Source organism: Pelobates fuscus, chromosome 9, assembly GCF_036172605.1.
Source record: "Pelobates fuscus isolate aPelFus1 chromosome 9, aPelFus1.pri, whole genome shotgun sequence".
Classification (NCBI taxonomy): Eukaryota; Metazoa; Chordata; class Amphibia; order Anura; family Pelobatidae; genus Pelobates; species Pelobates fuscus.
The window spans coordinates 13,688,156-13,711,125 of NC_086325.1; the positions used below are offsets into that span (position 1 = coordinate 13,688,156).

The following is a 22,970-nucleotide window of genomic DNA, read 5'->3' on the forward strand; positions in this document are numbered from 1 at the left end:
TCTATGGCCTATGACCATCTACATCCCTCCCACTGTATATATGGCTTAGCCTCCCTCCTTCTCTAAGAACTATGTTAAATAAAGGGACACTAAAGGCACCTAGACAGCTTCATCTCAATGCAGTGAGCCTGTGGTTTTAACCCCGCAGCCTAAAACGTAGCTGTTCTGTAAATACGTCAATGTTTTATTTGCTAAGCACACGTCTAGTGACTGTCTTCCTGTTAGCAACCAGAGGCACTTTATAACCGAGTTAGACTCATTGCGTGAGCATGCAGAATGCCTTCAAATGTTGATCATAGGGAAGCATTGGATTCCATGCTTCCTATGAGAAGCATTTGATTGGACAACTGCTGCAATTACCATGCATGCACTTCTTGTCCACCAATGCATCTCTATGAGAAGCACTGAATTGGATGAGAAGCCAATGGAGCAACGTCTGTGGGAGAATGTCACCAGATGTGGGGTGGGCGGCACCACCAAGTGAGTATCGGTGCTACCAAAGGCAGGTAAAAACATGTTTTCCCTGTTATAAGATTACACTTAGGGGGCCCTAATCTAAATAGGCAAGAGAACACCATAGTGCAGGTAAAGGCGACCATCATCACTTCAGATGTTGTGGACTACATCTCCCATAATGCTGTTACAGCCATAATGCAGTCAAAGTATCATGGGAGATGTATTTCAGAACATTTAGAGTGCCAAAGGTTTCCTACCCCTGCTTTAGCATTAGAAATACCTGTTTGTATAGCTTTCTTAAAGAGCTGGGACCATCGACACAGCTTCTGCCTTCTCTCTATCTGTTCTGTCATCGCTGATTGTGTCCCTATTAAAGGAAGATTTTCTATTTCCCTTTCAGTTTTTGTTTCCTTATGCCCCCTGTATCTCAATGACTGTGACTCCCTGCTTTCCCACGGGCCTTTAGTTAGATTTATTATATTTTCCTTCTTTTATATTGTATATAATTAATATATAGAGAGGAATAATGGTATACTATGTCACCCAACCCCAGTGCATAGGGTTAGGGACATAAAGGTCAGGGTGGTGGTACCAGGTCCATCAAAGGGGCTTGAACTCTAAATTTGCAATATATATATACCAGCACAGAGTTTTCCCCCTATTTTGTGTGGGGTGTAATCTTTTTTGTTTCTATATATGTTTATAATGTATGTAATAATATGTTGTATATATTGTATATAATTGACATAATGTACATGTATATAATGTATATGTTGTATAGAATGTATATTTTGTGTGTGTTGTATATATTTATATAATGTATATAATGTATATATTGTATATGTTGTATATAATGTATATGTTGTATATGTTGTATATATTGTATATAATGTATATGTTGTATATAATGTATATATTGTATATAATGTATATGTTGTATATGACCTGATGTTCCTCGGGGAGCCTCGTTCAGCCATCCTAGCGGAATGCTGCCCAATATATTGCACAGTTACTGTAATAAACAGACTGTCCTATTTTCTAAGTATTTTCCATGTTTTATGTATTGCAGTAGCTGTGATATGGACTTGTAAAGTGCACTAAGTGTGTATACCTTACTGGGATTAGGTATTATATAATCACACCAATATGTGAAACAGCATTAAAACAGTCACATCACAAGTCTACCTTGGCAGATTTCCTAGACTGTTACTATGGCAACCATAATTAGCTTTAAAAGGTAATCTAAATATATCCCCTTTTGTTTTGTCCATAGTTACAGCTGGCACCTCTGTATGCACATCATCCAACATATTGTGTTCAGATCCCCAGTAAGATCTCACCTAGAGTATTGTATTCAGTTCTATAGAGCAGATCCCAGGACATAGAGAGCTAGTGATAGTACTTTATAGATCCCCGGTAAGATCTCACCTAGAGTATTGTGTTCAGTTCTGTAGAGCAGATCCCAGGAGGACATAGAGAGGTAGTGATAGTACTTTATAGATCCCGGTAAGATCTCACCTAGAGTATTGTGTTCAGTTCTATAGAGCAGATCCCAGGAGGACATAGAGAGGTAGTGATAGTACTTTATAGATCCCGGTAAGATCTCACCTAGAGTATTGTGTTCAGTTCTATAGAGCAGATCCCAGGAGGACATAGAGAGGTAGTGATAGTACTTTATAGATCCCGGTAAGATCTCACCTAGAGTATTGTGTTCAGTTCTATAGAGCAGATCCCAGGAGGACATAGAGAGGTAGTGATAGTACTTTATAGATCCCGGTAAGATCTCACCTAGAGTATTGTGTTCAGTTCTATAGAGCAGATCCCAGGAGGACATAGAGAGGTAGTGATAGTACTTTATAGATCCCGGTAAGATCTCACCTAGAGTATTGTGTTCAGTTCTATAGAGCAGATCCCAGGAGGACATAGAGAGGTAGTGATAGTACTTTATAGATCCCCGGTAAGATCTCACCTAGAGTATTGTGTTCAGTTCTATAGAGCAGATCCCAGGAGGACATAGAGAGGTAGTGATAGTACTTTATAGATCCCGGTAAGATCTCACCTAGAGTATTGTGTTCAGTTCTATAGAGCAGATCCCAGGAGGACATAGAGAGGTAGTGATAGTACTTTATAGATCCCGGTAAGATCTCACCTAGAGTATTGTGTTCAGTTCTATAGAGCAGATCCCAGGAGGACATAGAGAGGTAGTGATAGTACTTTATAGATCGCGGTAAGATCTCACCTAGAGTATTGTGTTCAGTTCTATAGAGCAGATCCCAGGAGGACATAGAGAGGTAGTGATAGTACTTTATAGATCCCGGTAAGATCTCACCTAGAGTATTGTGTTCAGTTCTATAGAGCAGATCCCAGGAGGACATAGAGAGGTAGTGATAGTACTTTATAGATCCCGGTAAGATCTCACCTAGAGTATTGTGTGCAGTTCTATAGAGCAGATCCCAGGAGGACATAGAGAGGTAGTGATAGTACTTTATAGATCCCCGGTAAGATCTCACCTAGAGTATTGTGTTCAGTTCTATAGAGCAGATCCCAGGAGGACATAGAGAGGTAGTGATAGTACTTTATAGATCCCGGTAAGATCTCACCTAGAATATTGTGTTCAGTTCTATAGAGCAGATCCCAGGAGGACATAGAGAGGTAGTGATAGTACTTTATAGATCCCGGTAAGATCTCACCTAGAGTATTGTGTTCAGTTCTATAGAGCAGATCCCAGGAGGACATAGAGAGGTAGTGATAGTACTTTATAGATCCCTGGTAAGATCTCACCTAGAGTATTGTGTTCAGTTCTATAGAGCAGATCCCAGGAGGACATAGAGAGGTAGTGATAGTACTTTATAGATCCCCGATAAGATCTCACCTAGAGTATTGTGTTCAGTTCTATAGAGCAGATCCCAGGAGGACATAGAGAGGTAGTGATAGTACTTTATAGATCCCCGGTAAGATCTCACCTAGAGTATTGTGTTCAGTTCTATAGAGCAGATCCCAGGACATAGAGAGGTAGTGATATTACTTTATAGATCCCGGTAAGATCTCACCTAGAGTATTGTGTTCAGTTCTATAGAGCAGATCCCAGGACATAGAGAGGTAGTGATAGTACTTTATAGATCCCCGGTAAGATCTCACCTAGAGTATTGTGTTCAGTTCTATAGAGCAGATCCCAGGAGGACATAGAGAGGTAGTGATAGTACTTTATAGATCCCCGGTAAGATCCCACCTAGAGTACTGTGTGCAGTTCTATAGAGCAGATCCCAGGAGGACATAGAGAGGTAGTGATGACACTTTATAGATCCCCGGTAAGATCCCACCTAGAGCATTGTGTTCAGTTCTATAGAGCAGATCCCAGGAGGACATAGAGAGGTAGTGATAGTACTTTGTAGATCCCCGGTAAGATCTCACCTAGAGTATTGTGTTCAGTTCTATAGAGCAGATCCCAGGAGGATATAGAGAGGTAGTGATAGTACTTTATAGACCCCCGGTAAGATCTCACCTAGAGTATTGTGTGCAGTTCTATAGAGCAGATCCCAGGAGGATATAGAGAGGTAGTGGTAGTACTTTATAGATCCCCGGTAAGATCTCACCTAGAATATTGTGTTCAGTTCTATAGAGCAGATTATCGTTTTTGTTAGCCAATTCCTTAGATTCAGTAGGTTATGCAAATGAGTATATATGCATATATTTTATATAAAAATTGCCATATCCAAAATCAAGTGTTCATTTTAATAATATTAAATATAGCAAAAGTAAAACAATTAATATATATATATATAAGCACCATAATGATTTCTGTGATTTTCTGATATGGACATAATACAGTACCGCTTGTAATGATCTGCGCTGGGGGAGGAGCCTTCTGCTCTGCAGAAGATCCCTAAATAACACTTACAATTTATTCTGAACCCTAAGAGGACACTCCAATGCCAACATACAATGTAAATCACTGTTTAGTAGATATACCCCACACGATAACACGTATGCCTTTAATTCTGCGTTTCTTTTCTTACGGGTTTATATAAAAACAGCTGGCAAAAGCTGCAGCTTTCTGACTGACAGCCGGGAGCGGTAACAAGGTTAATTTATAAAAGTGACAATTTCTATTAAAATGTGAACTTTTTGTAAAATGAAAAAAACAGGACACAGCTTTTCTTCAAGCTAAAGTGTCGATTTAAGGCAGAGATTAAAAAATGTTTAATAAGGTCAATCACCGTGGAAACCAACAGAATGTCTAGTACTTGACACCCAGAATACATTTTCGCCTTTTAACTTTTATTTTGTCAGTAGTTATAGTACGCTAATTCCTTCAGCATTCTTTTATCTCTGTTCCTCTTATTTACATAGCGCCAGCACATTCCGTAGCGCTGTACAATAGAACCAACCAATAATTACAATTAAAACTCTTTCAGGGTTTTTGAACTAAAGTGAAAAATCGTGGTGTATTCAAAGTGAACTTCAAATTTAGGGTCAAAATAGCTGAAGGTGATTGGGAGAATTTCTCATGTTTTATTATTTTGGCCTTAAATTTTTTGGCCTTTCATTTTCACTGTAGTGAATAACCCGTGATGTAAAGCACTATGTGAATATGAACTATCGCGTCACGTTTATGTAACACAACGCTGTTTTCCATTGGCTGACATAATATGTGTGCTGCGCCACCTGCTGGCTGACACTGTAATGACATGTTCATGTCCAGTGCCCCCTATTGGATTCACTGTAGACAACTGCTATTCCATCACCTGGTCGATATGTTCGTGTATTCCTAATGATCAATGTCCATGAGGTGCTTTTCCACTCTCCACATTGTCTTGTCTTTTATCCCCAGTTGTCGAGTAATATCTTGTGATATTTAGAATGAGTTACCTGTCTCTGTTTTATTGTGCTCTACGCTCTGCACGATTTATCTAATCTGTCCACATCTGGTCTGTTCCATGTTGCTGTCATGTCGACCCTACTGGGCCCAACATGCCCCCGAAATATGTCTGCTGCCATCAGCAGTGACGGTGTATAGTTAGCTTTGTTTGTAAGAAGCCAGACGCTGATTCGCCTGATGTGCCAGTCCCAGCTGTGTGACTGCCATTCTGCTGAGAGAAATGTTTTAAATTCCTCAAATTCTCTAAATGCTGGGACTGTTTAGAGTCGCCGCCAAGGGTGGGGGATCTTTGGTTCTGTCACTCACGTTTTTAATCGTTTGCATTTCATTTCATGCTCGAAGTCTTATTTTCTTAATATCCAGATCCAGTATGGCTCTGTGTTTCTTATATAGAGGCATAAAATATTAATGTGTTATATCAGAGAGAATTTAATGGCAAGACATAAATGTTCTCATCCAATAACAACATGGTTATGAAAGTTATATTTATTGGAAGGGTTGCTGCATTGTCCTCATTGTTTGGATATTAATCTTCTGTCGGCAAAGCACGGCGTGCAGGGTCTGTGCTATGCCGGCCTACCACGTGTTTATCTTTTTTTAGAATATGGGGTCTGCCCCTATATATCTCCCTCCACCATGGGATGCTCAATGCAGCCGTGAAAAGGATTCATCTATTTCAAACCCAATCCCTAAAACACATAGAGGGCTTATGGCATCATTATTGTAAACATTACAGTTATTGTTGATCTGTCCCATCATCCTCTGTACACCACACACCTCCCGAAACTCTATTCATGTCTTTCACAAAGCATTAGTTTTTACTTTTTATTTGAAATTATGGGCAGTTTAGGAGAAAAAAAGACTTGGGCAGGCCTACCATGGCGGCTACTGGTGGTAACCCAGCAAGTCGTATGCAGGTTGCGGTGCCAGTATGTGGACATGAGCTTTGAGTCCTCTGATTCCTTTAAATGTTCTATATTTAGAATCTAAGCCTAAGAACATCTCCGGAGCGCAAAGCGAGGGACAGAGCGGCCGGACAGCAGAATCCGTAAAAATGACCCAAATCTGTCAAGGAAGCAAAAACATAAAAATATCCCAATAAGGGTAATTGGTATAAAGGAGAGCTACACAAACCTTGCACAGAAATCACGTAAACCCAATGAGGGCTGATCAAAAGTTAGTAATGCCATTATATAAATGGATGGCTTAATTGAGATATTGGCAGATTAATAGTTTTTGCTGGAGTATTTTTGGTGTGGGGAGTTTGGCCATTCAATCCAGGATTTGTAATCAGATTATGATCTTGTAAATGAAAATACGTTTCTTGTCTATAATCTCCTGTTCAGACGCATGACAGATAAGGGTTAATGGATCTCGTGATTGCGGCTGTGTTTGTTCCTTATCTGGATTGAGACGCAGGTCTGCGAATGCGCGAGGCCGTCTTTCTTACAAAGGAATTGTACGTTTCACTATTAAGTATGAAATGAGATTAGCAACATAATATTGTTAATAAATATCTCTTTAAAAGCATAAAGTTTTATCTCATCTTATGAATAAATTTGATTTTCGTAATAATCAAAGAAGAAATTGGCCACCATAAACTGTCACATTTAAGTAGCTTATACAGCCTGCAGGGTATAACGATGGCAATAGCGGCTAAGTCTAATGTATGGATAGAGTGAGAACAAACAAGGAGTAATGCTCTGGAGGAGAAGGTGATATCACTAGAGAGATTAGAAGGAATTTCTCACGCCTCAAACAGCGCCATAAAACCTCCGCGCTTAATGCCAGCTACCAATCTACACTCATTAACACATTACTGTCTTTACAGCGCTAGGATATTAGTGACATCACTCCATGAGCTGATTAATGATGACATCATTGTGCTGCAATGTATTTGCTTACTAATTAAAAAAGAAAAGATAATATTGGTGATTGTGGGAAATGGAAAGGAAGGTTCTTTATCCCAGATTATAACGCATGATAATTATTGAAATTAATAATCAGAGCAAATGTAGAAATCCCCTATGGCCCCGGCAGCAGAGATGCTGTATAGGTACACGAAGGCCTGCAAATCATATAATAAAAAAAAAAAAACTGTATTCTATATAATGATATAAGGCTGGATTCTATAAATAATGATAAAGGGCTGGATACTATCTAATGATATAGGGCTGGATTCTATATAACGATATAAGGCTGGATTCTATATAATGATATAGGGCTGGATTCTATATAATGATATAGGGCTGGATTCTATATATAATGATATAGGGCTGGATTCTATATATAATGATATAGGGCTGGATACTATATCTAATGATATAGGGCTGGATTCTATATAATGATATAGGGCTGTATTCTATATAATGATATAGGGCTGGATTCTATATAAGGATATAGGGCTGGATTCTATATAATGATATAGGGCTGGATTCTATATATAATGATATAGGGCTGGATTCTATATAATGATATAGGGCTGGATTCTATATATAATGATATAGGGCTGGATTCTATATATAATGATATAGGCAGGGGTCAAGTCCTGGGGAAAAAAGTGTGGGAACTCACCCAAGATTCCGCCTCCTCCCCCCCCCCCCCTTAAAAAAAATTGCACTCCTATGCATATAGTGCAGTGCAGGGTGTGTATAATGAATGTAGTGTGTTTGTAGTGAATGCAGAGTATGGATAATGAATGTAGTGTGTTTGTAGTGAGTGCAGTGTGTATAATGAATGTAGTGTGTTTGTAGTGAGTGCAGTGTGTATAATAAATTTAGTGTGTTTGTAGTGAGTGCAGAGTGTGTATAATGAATGTAGTGTGTTTGTTGTGAGTGCAGTGTGTGTGTATAATGAATGTAGTGTGTTTGTAGTAAGTGTAGAGTGTGTATAATGAATGTAGTGTGTTTGTAGTAAGTGTAGAGTGTGTATAATGAATGCAGTGTGTTTGTAGTGAGTGCGGATTGTGTATAATAAATGTAGTGTGTTTGTGGTGAGAGCAGAGTATGTATAATGAAGTGTTTGTAGTGAGTGCAGTGTGTATAATAAATGTAGTGTGTTTGTAGTGAGTGCAGAATGTGTATAATGAATGTAGTGTGTGTGTAGTGAGTGCAGTGTGTATAATGAATATAGTGTGTAGTGAGTGCAAAGTGTGTATAGTGAATGTAGTGTGTTTGTAGTGAGTGCAGTGTGTATAATGAATGTAGTGTGTTTGTAGTGAGTGCAGAGTGTGTATAATGAATGTAGTGTGTTTGTAGTGAGTGCAGATTGTGTATAATGAATGCAGTGTATGTAGTGTGTTTGTAGTGAATGCAGTGTATGTAGTGTGTTTGTAGTGAATGCAGAGTGTGTATAGTGAATGTAGTGTGTAGTGAGTGCAGAGTGTGTATAATGAATGCAGAGTCTATATAATGAATGCAGAGTGTGTATAGTGAATGTAGTGTGTTTGTAGTGAGTGCAGAGTGTGTATAATGAATGCAGTGTGTATAATGAATGCAGTGTATGTAGTGTGTGTGTAGTGAATGCAGAGTGTGTATAATGAATGCAGAGTGTGTATAGTGAATGTAGTGTGTGTAGTGAGTGCAGTGTGTACAGTGAATTTAGTGTGTTTGTAATAAGTGCAGAGTGTGTATAATGAATGTAGTGTGTTTGTAGTAAGTGCAGATTGTGTATAATGAATGCAGTGTGTGTGCTGGATTATGTGTGTGTGTGTGTGTGTGTGTGGGTGCTGGATGATTGTGTGTGTGCTGGATGATGTGTGTGTGTGCTGGATGATGTGTGTGTGTGCTGGATGATGTGTGTGTGCTGGATTATGTGTGTGTGCTGGATTATGTGTGTGTGTGTGCTGGATTATGTGTGTGTGTGCGCTGGATGATGTGTGTGTGTGTGCTGGATGATGTGTGTGTGTGCTGGATGATGTATGTGTGCTGGATGATGTGTGTGTGTGCTGGATGATGTGTGTGTGTGCTGGATTATGTGTGTGTGTGTACTGGATTATGTGTGTGTGTACTGGATTATGTGTGTGTGTGTGTGCGCTGGATGATGTGTGTGTGTACTGGATTATGTGTGTGTGTGTGCTGGATGATGTGTGTGTGTGTGTGTACTGGATTATGTGTGTGTGTGTACTGGATTATGTGTGTGTGTACTGGATTATGTGTGTGTGTGTACTGGATTATGTGTGTGTGTGTGCTGGATTATGTGTGTGTGTACTGGATTATGTGTGTGTGTGTGCTGGATTATGTGTGTGTGTGTGTGCTGGATTATGTGTGTGTGTGTGCTGGATTATGTGTGTGTGTGTACTGGATTATGTGTGTGTGTGTGCTGGATTATGTGTGTGTGTGTGTGTACTGGATTATGTGTGTGTGTAGTGGATTATGTGTGTGTGTACTGGATTATGTGTGTGTGTGTACTGGATTATGTGTGTGTGTGCTGGATTATGTGTGTGTGTGCTGGATTATGTGTGTGTGTACTGGATTATGTGTGTGTGTGTGTGTGTGTGTGCTGGATTATGTGTGTGTGTGTGTGTGCTGGATTATGTGTGTGTGTGTGCTGGATTATGTGTGTGTGTACTGGATTATGTGTGTGTGTGTGTGCTGGATTATGTGTGTGTGTGTGTGTGTGTGTACTGGATTATGTGTGTGTGTGTACTGGATTATGTGTGTGTGTGTGCTGGATTATGTGTGTGTGTGCTGGATTATGTGTGTGTGTGCTGGATTATGTGTGTGTGTGTGCTGGATGATGGGGGGGATGCATTTGCTTTTTAACTTTTATGTGTTTTTTTTTTTTTTTTACTTTACTCCCCCCTCCCTGCTTCTTACCTTGTCAGGGAGGGGGGAGATCGCCTGGTGGTCCGGTGGAGGGTAGCAGCCGCTGCACACAGGGGCCATCACACGCGGCGTTCTTCTCCAGCTCTCTCAGCTTCAACTCTCGCGAGACTCGCCTGTGCGGAGCGTTGCCATGGTAACCCGTGGCAACGCTCTTACAGCTGCGGGTCTCGCGAGAGTTGAAGCTGAGAGAGCTGGAGAAGAACGCCGCGTGTGATGGCCCCTGGTGCAGTTAGCAGGGCAGGTCCTGCAGGACTGGGAACGGCGTTCCTGCTTTGGAAAAAGTGCAGGAACGCCGTTCCCATGCGTTCCTGCAGGACTCGAGCCCTGGATATAGGGCTGGATTCTATATAACGATATAAGGCTGGATTCTATATAATGATATAAGGCTGGATTCTATATATAACGATATAAGGGTGGATTCTATATAATGATATAGGGCTGAATTCTATATAATGATATAGGGCTGAATTCTATATAATGATATAAGGCTGTATTCTATATAATGATATAGGACTGTATTCTATGTATAATGATATAGGGCTGTATTCTATATAATGATATAGGGCTGGATTCTATATAATGATATAAGGCTGGATTCTATATAATTATATAAGGCTGGATTCTATATATAATGATATAAGGCTGGATTCTATATAATCATATAGGGCTGGATTCTATATATAATGATATAGGGCTGGATTTTTATAATGATATAGGGCTGGATTCTATATATTGATATAAGGCTGGATTCTATATAATTATATAGGGCTGGATTCTATATATAAGGATATAAGGCTGGATTCTATATAATGATATAAGGCTGGATTCTATATAATGATATAGGGCTGCATTCTATATAATAACAGAAAGGAAAATAGTGCGTAGGCGCTTCACTGACATCGTGACAGTTCTGTATATGGTGAAAATATACAATAAATGGTGTAACCGGTACCCTAGTGCTTCCCTTGTGCACCAGATTTACATAATACAATTTAAAGAAACATATACCAGTATATACACCTCCCCAATGTGATCACAGCAGAAATGAGTAATATTACCAATATAAAACTTGACTGTAATGCAAACAGCGAAGAACTTGATTGGGGTATAAACTAAAATAGGAAAAAAATAAAAAACAACATAGTGCAAACTGTATAATGACTGATGAGTAATAGATAGGTATATGACTCTCACTCACATTCTCCAGAGCCGTACCAGGCTCTGTAAAACAGGCTCAGGGGTGCCAATTTCTGGCTAACGATCCAGGTGATCCAGATAGCTGAGACTCCAAAATTAAATGCAAAATATATTTATTGTATAAAAATATATAAAAGTGTATACACTACTGGGCACTATGGGGGTGGAACCCAAAACAGACAATAATGTGATATATAGCAAAATTGGAATTCCACTTACCCCTATCTGTATAGTAGCCCAGAGTGTCAAAATACACATTAATGGCTACATAGAAACGTCGTCCAGTTGTCACTATGAATCCTGGCTACGAAGTATCCCCAAGGGCCAGTTCCTTAGGTTGTTCAGGAATTGTAGTGATGCTGAAGTGTTTGAAGAACAGGCAGTTTGCTTGAGGGACAGGTTTGTAAAGAAGAATTATGACGTCAAGGAATTGAACAGTTGTATTAATTCCATTAAGAAGATGGACCGAAGTAAGGTTCTGAAGAAAAAGATATCTAGTGAGGAGAGGAAGTGTGCAGACCAAGTACCAATCATTTTGAATTATAGTGAAGATGCCAAGCAAATTAAGCATATTATCAACAGACATTGGCGTATCCTTAAATCAGATCCGAATCTGAGGAAAATTATTAGTGATAAGCCACGTATTATCTATAGAGGGGCAAAAAACTTAAAGCAACATCTAACTACAAGTTTCATTAGGGACAAAGGGGAAGGAAAAAACCTCTTTGGACTGGAAAAGGGTTTCTATCCCTGTAAATCCTGCCCAGCCTGTAAGAAAACAATATTTGGCAAACAAAAACAGACAGAATTTACTCCTATTCTACCAATCGCATATTTAAAATCCATCAGGTTCTAACCTGTAATTCTACTAATGTCATATACCTCCTCTGGTGCCCATGTGGTCTGCAATACATTGGAATGACCACCAGAGCATTTAAAACCAGGGTTGCGGAGCATGTGGGCAATATCCAGAGGGGGTATATGAAACATAGTGTATCGGCACACTTCACTGAGAAACATGGTGGTGATCCTTCCTTGTTGTCGTATACTGTCATCTTCAAGAAATTCAAGAATTGGAGGGGTGATAATAATGTCAAGGAGTTAGCTAAGATAGAGGGCAAGTGGATTTTCGATGTGAATACCCTATCCCCGAAGGGATTGAATTTAGATTTGGAGTTTATACATTTTTTATATAAATCCATTTTTTATAGAATTTATTTTATTTCAACTATCAGTTTTAGAAGGTTACACTTGCTTTCTGTCTAATTGTTCTTTATATGTGGGGTTTTGTGATTACACATTGCATTGTTTAATGTATGTGACTAAATGGCTTTTCTAATAATATATTATTCTATACATCTTTAAGTTTCTCTCTAGATACAAAGAGATTGATGTTAGTTGATAAATACTTGCACTGTGTATGCCATATATGGATTATATTTTTAATGTTTATTTTTCTCATTTTGTTATGATATTCTGCAAATATGGAGGGTATGGTTGCTATGGGGACTCAATCATAACAGCTAAGAGCAACCTACATCCTGAACGCCGCGTTTCAGCGTGCGTTCCAGCCGGCCGAAAAAAACAGAAGTGACGTCACCCGCCAAACCGGAAGTGACGCGACGCCGGTACGAAATTGAATCCAGGTGAATGGGACAGATAGGACTTATATAAGAAGACTCAACAGGACATGAAGACAAGCACTGGAGGAAGGCTGTTAGCCGAAACGCGTCTGCTTCAATCTTCTGCATTTCTTATTTGTTATTTTATGTGTATTTTGACACTCTGGGCTACTATACAGATAGGGGTAAGTGGAATTCCAATTTTGCTATAAATCACATTATTGTCTTTTTTGGGTTCCACCCCCATAGTGCCCAGTAGTGTATACACTTTTATATATTTTTATACAATAAATATATTTTGCATTTAATTTTGGAGTCTCATCTATCTGGATCACCTGGATCGTTAGCCAGAAATTGGCACCCCTGAGCCTGTTTTACAGAGCCTGGTACGGCTCTGGAGAATGTGAGTGAGAGTCATATACCTATCTATTACTCATCAGTCATTATACAGTTTGCACTATGTTGTCTTTTATTTTTTTCCTATTTTAGTTTATACCCCAATCAAGTTCTACGCTGTTTGCATTACAGTCAAGTTTTACATTGGTAATATTACTCATTTCTGCTGTGATCACATTGGGGAGGTGTATATACTGGTATATGTTTCTTTAAATTGTATTCTGTATAATGATATAGGGCTGGATTCTATATATAGCGATATAGGGCTGGAGTCTTTATAACGATATAGGGCTTGATTCTATATATAATGATATAGGGCTGGAAACTATCTAATGATATACGGCTGGATACTATCTAATGATATAGGGCTGGATACTATCTAATGATATAGGGCTGGATTCTATATAATGATATAGGGCTGGATTCTATATAATGATATAGGGCTTGATTCTATATATATATATATAATGATATAGGGCTGGATTCTATATATATATATAATGATTTAGGGCTGTATTCTATATAATGATCTAGGGCTGTATTCTATATAGTGATATAGGGCTGGATTCTATATAATGATATAGGGCTGGATTCTATATTATGATATAGGGCTGGATTCTATATTATGATATAGGGCTGGATTCTATATAATGATTGTGGCGAAACTGACATCGCCACGTGTCCTTGGAGGGGGCTGATTGCCCGCCTCTTGCCTTTGGACTATGGACCAGACTTTATGGGAATGTGATACCCCAGATAGCTATACCATGGAGCCTATTCATATAATGAAAGACTATGGGAAAGACTTTAGCTCCATGGCAATTGTACTGTGTGAGTAGGATCTGCGCGCTATTCGGTAGTTTTGTGCGCGCAGATCCCAGCTATCTGGGGATAGGTGAAATGTCTGTGTGTTATGTGTAAATGTGACTTTATGTATTTTAAAGTGTTTTATGTCGTTTTGCAACCATGTGGTTAATGGAGTCTGCCTCTAGTCCTGGATAATTGGATTACTTCTCCAATTAACTCCAGGGCAGAAGGGAGGAAACCAGGGTGCATTGTGGGGATGTTTTTCTGCCAGCCAGAAAGGAACAAAAGATACTTTTAGTAACTTTTGAACCCCTGGTCGGATTCATGCCATTTTTTAATATGTTGTTCCCCTGAATGGATTGATTGTGGATATGTATTTTTATGTGAATGTGATGTATGGTTTTAAAGTTATGAAAGTTGTGTAAAAGTATATTTTACACTGTATGCATAATGGGATTATGTGTCACACTAAGGGGAGGGGATGTGTGGGAGGTAACATCTATGTCATTGGTTCTTTTATGCCTCCCCCTGGGTGTGGCCTGTATGTGTGAGTTGGAAATAAAAGCCAGGCTGGATGAGCCAGTCCAGAGTTCTTGCTTAACCCTCAAAGCGATGTGTCGTCTCGGTCTTTGGGGGAATGGGATTGTATGCTGACTGCCAAGAGTGTAAGCCGATGTCTGCTTTTCTTGTTCAGCTGTTCCAGTGTTCGTGTGGTTCCAGTCGGGAGAATGGTGTTTGCAGTAGCTGCCTGTGCATCTGGAAAGGGGATTATCGCCTAAACTGGGTTTTATCCTCTTGTAAGTGAAACGGTCCGTTACAATGATATAGGGCTGGATTATATATAATGATATAGGGCTTTATTCTCTATAACGATATAGGGCTGGATACTATATAATGATATAGGGCTGGATACTATATAATGATATAGGGCTGGATACTATATAATGATATATGGCAGGATTCTATATATAATGATATAGACTGGATACTATATAATTATAAAGGGCTGGATTATATATAATGATATAGGGCTGTATTCTATATAATGATATAAAGCTGGATTATATATAATGATATAGGGCTGGACACTATATAATGATATAGGGTTGGACACTATATAATGATATAGGGCTGGACACTATATAATGATATAAGGCTGAATTCTATATAATGATATAAGGCTGTATTCTATATATATTCATATATGGCTGGATTCTATATAATGATATAGGACTGTATTCTATATAATGATATAGGACTGTAATCTATATATAATGATATAAGGCTGTATTCTATATATAATGATCTAGGGCTGGATTCTATATAATGATATAGGGCTGGATTCTATATAATGATATAGGGCTGGATACTATATAATGATATAGGGCTGGATACTATATAATGATATAGTGCTGGATACTATATAATGATATAGGGCTGGATACTATATAATGATATAAGGCTGGATTCTATATTATGATATAGTGCTGGATACTATATAATGATATATGGCTGGATTCTATATAATGATATAAGGCTGGATACTATATAATTATATAGGGCTGGATTCTATATAATGATATAAGGCTGGATTCTATATAATGATATAGGGCTGGATACTATATAATGATATAGGGCTGGATACTATATAATGATATAGGGCTGGATACTATATAATGATATAGGGCTGTATTCTATATAATGATATAGGGCTGGATTCTATATAATGATATAGGGCTGGATTCTATATAATGATATAGGGCTGGCTTATATATAATGATATAGGGCTGGATTATATATAATGATATAAGGGTGGATTCTATATAATTATATAAGGCTGCATTCTATATATAATGATATAGGGCTGGATTCCATATAATGATATAGGGCTGGATTCCATATAATGATATAGGGCTGGATTCTATATATAATGATATAGGGGCGGATTCTAGATAATGATATAAGGCTGGATTATATATAATGATATAGGGCTGGATTCTATATATAATGATATAGGGCTGGATTATATATATATATATATATATATATAATGATATAGGGCTGGATTATATATAATGATCTAGGGATGTATTCTATATAGTGATATAGGGCTGGATTCTATATATTGATATAGGGCTGGATTCTATATAGTGATATAGGGCTGGATTCTCTATAATGATATAGGGCTGGATTCTATATAATGATATAGGGCTGGATTCTATATAATGATATAAGGCTGGATTCTATATAATGATATAGGGCTGGATTCTATATAATGATATAGGGCTGGATTATATATAATGATATAGGGCTGGCTTATATATAATGATATAGGGCTGGATTATATATAATGATATAAGGGTGGATTCTATATAATTATATAAGGCTGTATTCTATATATAATGATATAGGGCTGGATTCTATATAATGATATAGGGCTGGATTCTATATAATGATATAGGGCTGGATTCTATATATAATGATATAGGGGTGGATTCTAGATAATGATATAGGGCTGGATTCTATATAATGATATAGGGCTGGAATCTATATATAATGATATAGGGCTGGATTCTATATATAATGATATAGGGCTGGATTATATATATATATATATATATATATATATATAATTATATAGGGCTGTATTCTATATAATGATCTAGGGCTGTATTCTATATAGTGATATAGGGCTGGATTCTATATATTGATATAGGGCTGTATTCTATATAGTGATATAGGGCTGGATTTTCTATAATGATATAGGGCTGTATTCTATATAATGATATAGGGCTGGATTCTATATATTATGATATAGGGCTGGATTCTATATAATGATATAGGGCTGGATTCTATATAATGATATAGGGCTGGATTCTATATAATGATATTGGGCTGGATTCTATATAATGATATAGGACTGTATTCTATATATAATGATATAAGGCTGTATTCTATATATAATGATCTAAGGCTGGATTCTATATAATGATATAGGGCTGGATTCTATATAATGATATAAGGCTGGATTCTATATAATGATATAAGGCTGGATTCTATATAATGATATAAGGCTGGATTCTATATAATGATATAGGGCTGGGTACTATATAATGATATAGGGCTGGATACTATATAATGATATAGGGCTGGATACTATATAATGATATAGGGCTGGATACTATATAATGATATAGCGCTGGATACTATATAATGATATAGGGCTGGATTCTATATAATGATATAAGGCTGTATTCTATATAATGATATAGAGCTGGATTCTATATAATGATATAGGGCTGGATTCTATATAATGATATAGGGCTGGCTTATATATAATGATATAGGGCTGGATTATATATAATGATATAAGAGTGGATTCTATATAATTATATAAGGCTGGATTCTATATAATGATATAGGGCTGGATACTATAAAATGATATAAGGCTGGATTCTATATATAATGATATAGGGCTGGATACTATATAATGATATAGGGCTGGATACTATATAATGATATAGGGCTGGATACTATATAATGATATAGGGCTGGGTACTATATAATGATATAGCGCTGGATACTATATAATGATATAGGGCTGGATTCTATATAATAATATAGTGCTGGATTCTAAATAATTATATAGGGCTGGATTCTATATAATGATATAAGGCTGGATTCTATATAATGATATAGGGCTGGACACTATATAATGATATAAGGCTGTATTCTATATATAATGATATAGGGCTGGATTCTATATAATGATATAGGACTTTATTCTATATAATGATATAAGGCTGTATTCTCTATTTAATCATATAGGGCTGGATTCTATATAATGATATAGGGCTGTATTCTATATATAATGATTTAGGGCTGGATTCTATATATAATAATATAATGCTGGATTATATATAATGATATAAGGCTGGATTCTATATAATGATATAGGGCTGGACACTATATAATGATATAAGGCTGTATTCTATATATAATGATATAGGGCTGGATTCTATATAATGATATAAGGCTGGATTCTATATAATGATATAGTGTTGGATTCTATATAATGATATAGGGCTGTATTCTATATAATGATATAGGGCTGGATTCTATATAATGATATAGGGCTGGATTCTATATAATGATATAGGGCTGGATACTATATAATGATATAGGGGGTGATTCTCTATAATGATATAGGGCTGGATTCTATATATAATGATATAGGGCTGGATTCTATATAATGATATAGGGCTGGATTATATATATATATATATAATGATATAAGGCTGGATTATATATAATGATATAGGGCTGGATTCTAAATAATGATATAGGGCTGTATTCTATATAATGATATAGGGCTGGATACTATATAATGATATAGGGCTGGATTCTCTAATTATATAGGGCTGTATTCTATATATAATGATATAAGGCTGGTTTCTATATAATGATATAGGGCTGGATACTATATAATGATACAAGGCTGGATTCTATATAATGATATAGGGCTGGATACTATATTATGATATAGCGCTGTATTCTATATAATGATATAAGGCTGTATTCTATATAATGATATAGGGCTTGATTCAATATAATGATATAGGGCTGGATTCTATATAATGATATAGGGCTGGCTTATATATAATGATATAGGGCTGGATTATATATAATGATATAAGGGTGGATTCTATATAATTATATAAGGCTGGATTCTATATAATGATATAGGGCTGGATACTATATAATGACATAAGGCTGGATTCTATATAATGATATAGGGCTGGATACTCTATAATGATATAGGGCTGGATACTATATAATGATATAGGGCTGGATACTATATAATGATATAGCGCTGGATACTCTATAATGATATAGGGCTGGATTCTATATAATGATATAGTGCTGGATTCTATATAATTATATAGGGCTGGATGCTATATAATGATATAGGGCTGGACACTATATAATGATATAAGGCTGTATTCTATATATAATGATATAGGGCTGGATTCTATATAATGATATCGGACTTTATTCTATATAATGATATAAGGCTGTATTCTCTAAATATTCATATAGGGCTGTATTCTATATAATGATATAGGGCTGTATTCTATATATAATGATTTAGGGCTGGATTCTATATATAATAATATAATGCTGGATTATATATAATGATATAAGGCTGGATTCTATATATTAGGATATAGGGCTGTATTCTATATAATGATATAGGGCTGGATTCTATATAATGATATAGGGCTGAATCCTATATAATGATATAGGGCTGGATTCTCTATAATGATATAGGGCTGGATTCTATATAATGATATAGGGCTGGATTCTATATATAATGATATAGGGCTGGATTCTATATAATGATATAGGGCTGGATTCTATATAATGATATAGGGCTGGATTCTATATAATGATATAGGGCTGGATTCTATATAATGATATAGGGCTGTATTCTATATATTGATATAGTGCTGGATACTATATAATGATATAAGGCTGGATTCTATTAATGATATAAGGCTGGATTATATATAATGATATATGGCTGGATTCTATATAACAATATAGGGCTGGATTCTATATATAATGATATAGGACTGGATACGATCTAATGATATAGGGCTGGATACTATCTAATGATATAGGGCTGGATTCTATATATAACGATATATTGCGGGATTCTATATAATGATATAGGACTGTATTCTATATATAATGATACAGGGCTGGATTATATATAACGATATAGGGCTGTATTCTATATATAATGATATAAGGCTGGATTCTATATAACGATATAGGGCTGGATTCTATATAATGATATAAGGCTGGATTCTATACAATGATATAGGGCTGGATTCTATATAATGATATAGGGCTGTATTCTATATATAATGATATAAGGCTGGATTCTATATAACGATATAGGGCTGGATTCTATATAATGATATAGGGCTGGATTCTATATAAGGATATAGGGCTGGATTCTATATAATGATATAGGGCTGGATTCTATATAACAATATAGGGCTGGATTCTATATATAATTATATAGGGCTGGATACTATCTAATGATATAGGGCTGGATACTATCTAATGATATAGGGCTGGATTCTATATATAACGATATATTGCGGGATTCTATATAATGATATAGGACTGTATTCTATATATAATGATATAAGGCTGGATTCTATATAACGATATTGTGGCGAAACCAACTTCGCCACTGTGAACTGGAGAAGCCTGGTTGCCCGCCTGCTGCCTTTGGACTATGGACCAGACTTTATGGGAATGTGATACCCCAGATAGCTATACCATGGAGCCTATTCATATAATGAAAGACTATGGGAAAGACTTTAGCTCCATGGCAATTGTACTGTGTGAATAGGATCTGCGCGCTATTCGGTAGTTTTGTGCGCTCAGATCCCAGCTATCTGGGGATATGAAATGTCTGTGTGTTATGGATAAAAAGTAACTTTCTGTATTTTAAAGTGTTTTATGTCTTTCTGTAACCATGTGGTTAATGGAGTATGCTTCTAGCCCTGGATAATTGGATTACTTCCCTCTTTGTCTCCAGGATAGAGGCCTATGTAAAACCTTTCTAAACTGGTTTGCCATGCGGCTAGGAAGGGACAAAAGATACTCTTAGTAACTTTTGAACCCCTGGTCGGATTCATGACATTTTTTTAATATGTTGTTCCCCTGAATGGATTGATTGTGGATATGTATTTTTATGTGAATGTGATGTATGGTTTTAGAGTTAGGAAAGTTGTGTAAAAGTATATTTTAAACTGTATGAATAATGGGATAATGTGTCACACTAAGGGGAGGGGATGTGTGGGATGTAACATCTATGTCATTGGTTCTTTTATGCCTCCCCCTGGGTGTGGCCTGTATGTGTGAGTTAGAAATAAAAGCCAGGCTGGATGAGTCAGTCCAGAGTTCCTGTTTAACCCTCAAAATGAAGTGTCGTCTCGTTCTTGGGGGGAATTGGATTGTAAGCTGACTGCCAGGAGTGTAAGCGGATTGTATGCTTTTCTTGTTCAGCTGTTCCAGTTCGGAGTGTTATCTTGTATCCAGTTCGGGAGTTTGGTGTTCTGCAGTAGCTGTGCCTGTCTCTCAAAAGGGGATTATCGCCTAAACTGGGTTTTATCCTCTTGTAAGTGAAACGGTTCGTTACAGATATAGGGCTGTATTCTATATATAATGATATAAGGCTGGATTCTATATAACGATATAGGGCTGGATTCTATATAACGATATAGGGCTGTATTCTATATATAATGATATAAGGCTGGATTCTATATAACGATATAGGGCTGGATTCTATATATTGAAATAGGGCTGTATTCTATATAAGGATATAGGGCTGGATTCTAAATAACAATATAGGGCTGGATTCTATATATAATGATATAGGGCTGGATACTATCTAATGATATAGGGCTGGATACTATCTAATGATATAGGGCTGGATTCTATATATAGCGATATATTGCGGGATTCTATATAATGATATAGGACTGTATTCTATATATAATGATACAGGGCTGGATTATATATAACGATATAGGGCTGTATTCTATATATAAAATGATATAAGGCTGGATTCTATATAACGATATAGGGCTGGATTCTATATAATGATATAGGGCTGGATTCTATATAATGATATAGGGCTGGAATCTATATATAATGATATAAGGCTGGATTCTATATAATGATATAGGGCTGGATTCTAAATAACAATATAGGGCTGGATTCTATATAATTATATAGGGCTGGATTCTATATAATGATATAAGGCTGTATTCTATATATAATGATATAGGGCTGGATTCTATATAATTATATAGGGCTGGATTCTATATAATTATATAGGGCTGGATTCTATATAATTATATAGGGCTGGATTCTATATAATTATATAGGTCTGGATTCTATATATAATGATATAGGGCTGGATTCTATATAATGATATAGGGCTGGATTCTATATAATGATATAGGGCTGGATTCTATATAATGCTATAAGGCTGGATTCTATATAATGATATAAGGCTGGATTCTTAATAATGATATAGGGCTGTATTTTATATAATGATATAGGGCTGGATTCTATATAATGATATAGGGCTGGATTCTATATAATGATATAGGGCTGGATTCTATATAATTATATAGGGCTGGATTCTATATAATTATATAGGGCTGGATTTTATATAATGATATAGGGCTGGATACTATATAATTATATAGGGCTGTATTCTATATAATGATATAGGGCTGGATTATATATAATGATATAGGGCTGTATTGTATATATTGATATAGGGCTGGATACTATATAATGATATAAGGCTGGATTCTATATAATGATATAGGGCTGGATTCTATATAATGATATAAGGCTGGATTCTATATAATGATATAGGGCTGGATTCTATATAATGATATAAGGCTGGATTCTCTATAATTATATAGGGCTGGATTCTATATAATGATATAGGGCTGGATTATATTTAATGATATAGGGCTGGATTATATATAATGATATAGGGCTGGATTCTATATAATGCTATAGGGCTGGATACTATATAATGATATAGGGCTGGATTACTTATAATGATATAAGGTTGGATTCTATATAATGATATAGGGCTTGATTATATATAATGATATAGGGCTGGATTATATATAATGATATAGGACTGTATGTTATATATTGATATAGGGCTGGGTACTC

The 22,970-nt window shown here is 36.5% G+C and overlaps 1 protein-coding gene across 2 annotated transcripts in view; it reads left to right on the top strand.

Moving 5' to 3' along the window:
* The window catches only part of LRFN1 (leucine rich repeat and fibronectin type III domain containing 1), a 127,113-nt gene that overhangs the window by 30,772 nt on the left and 73,371 nt on the right, over nucleotides 1-22,970 (top strand). The gene's annotated exons all lie outside the window — the stretch shown is intronic.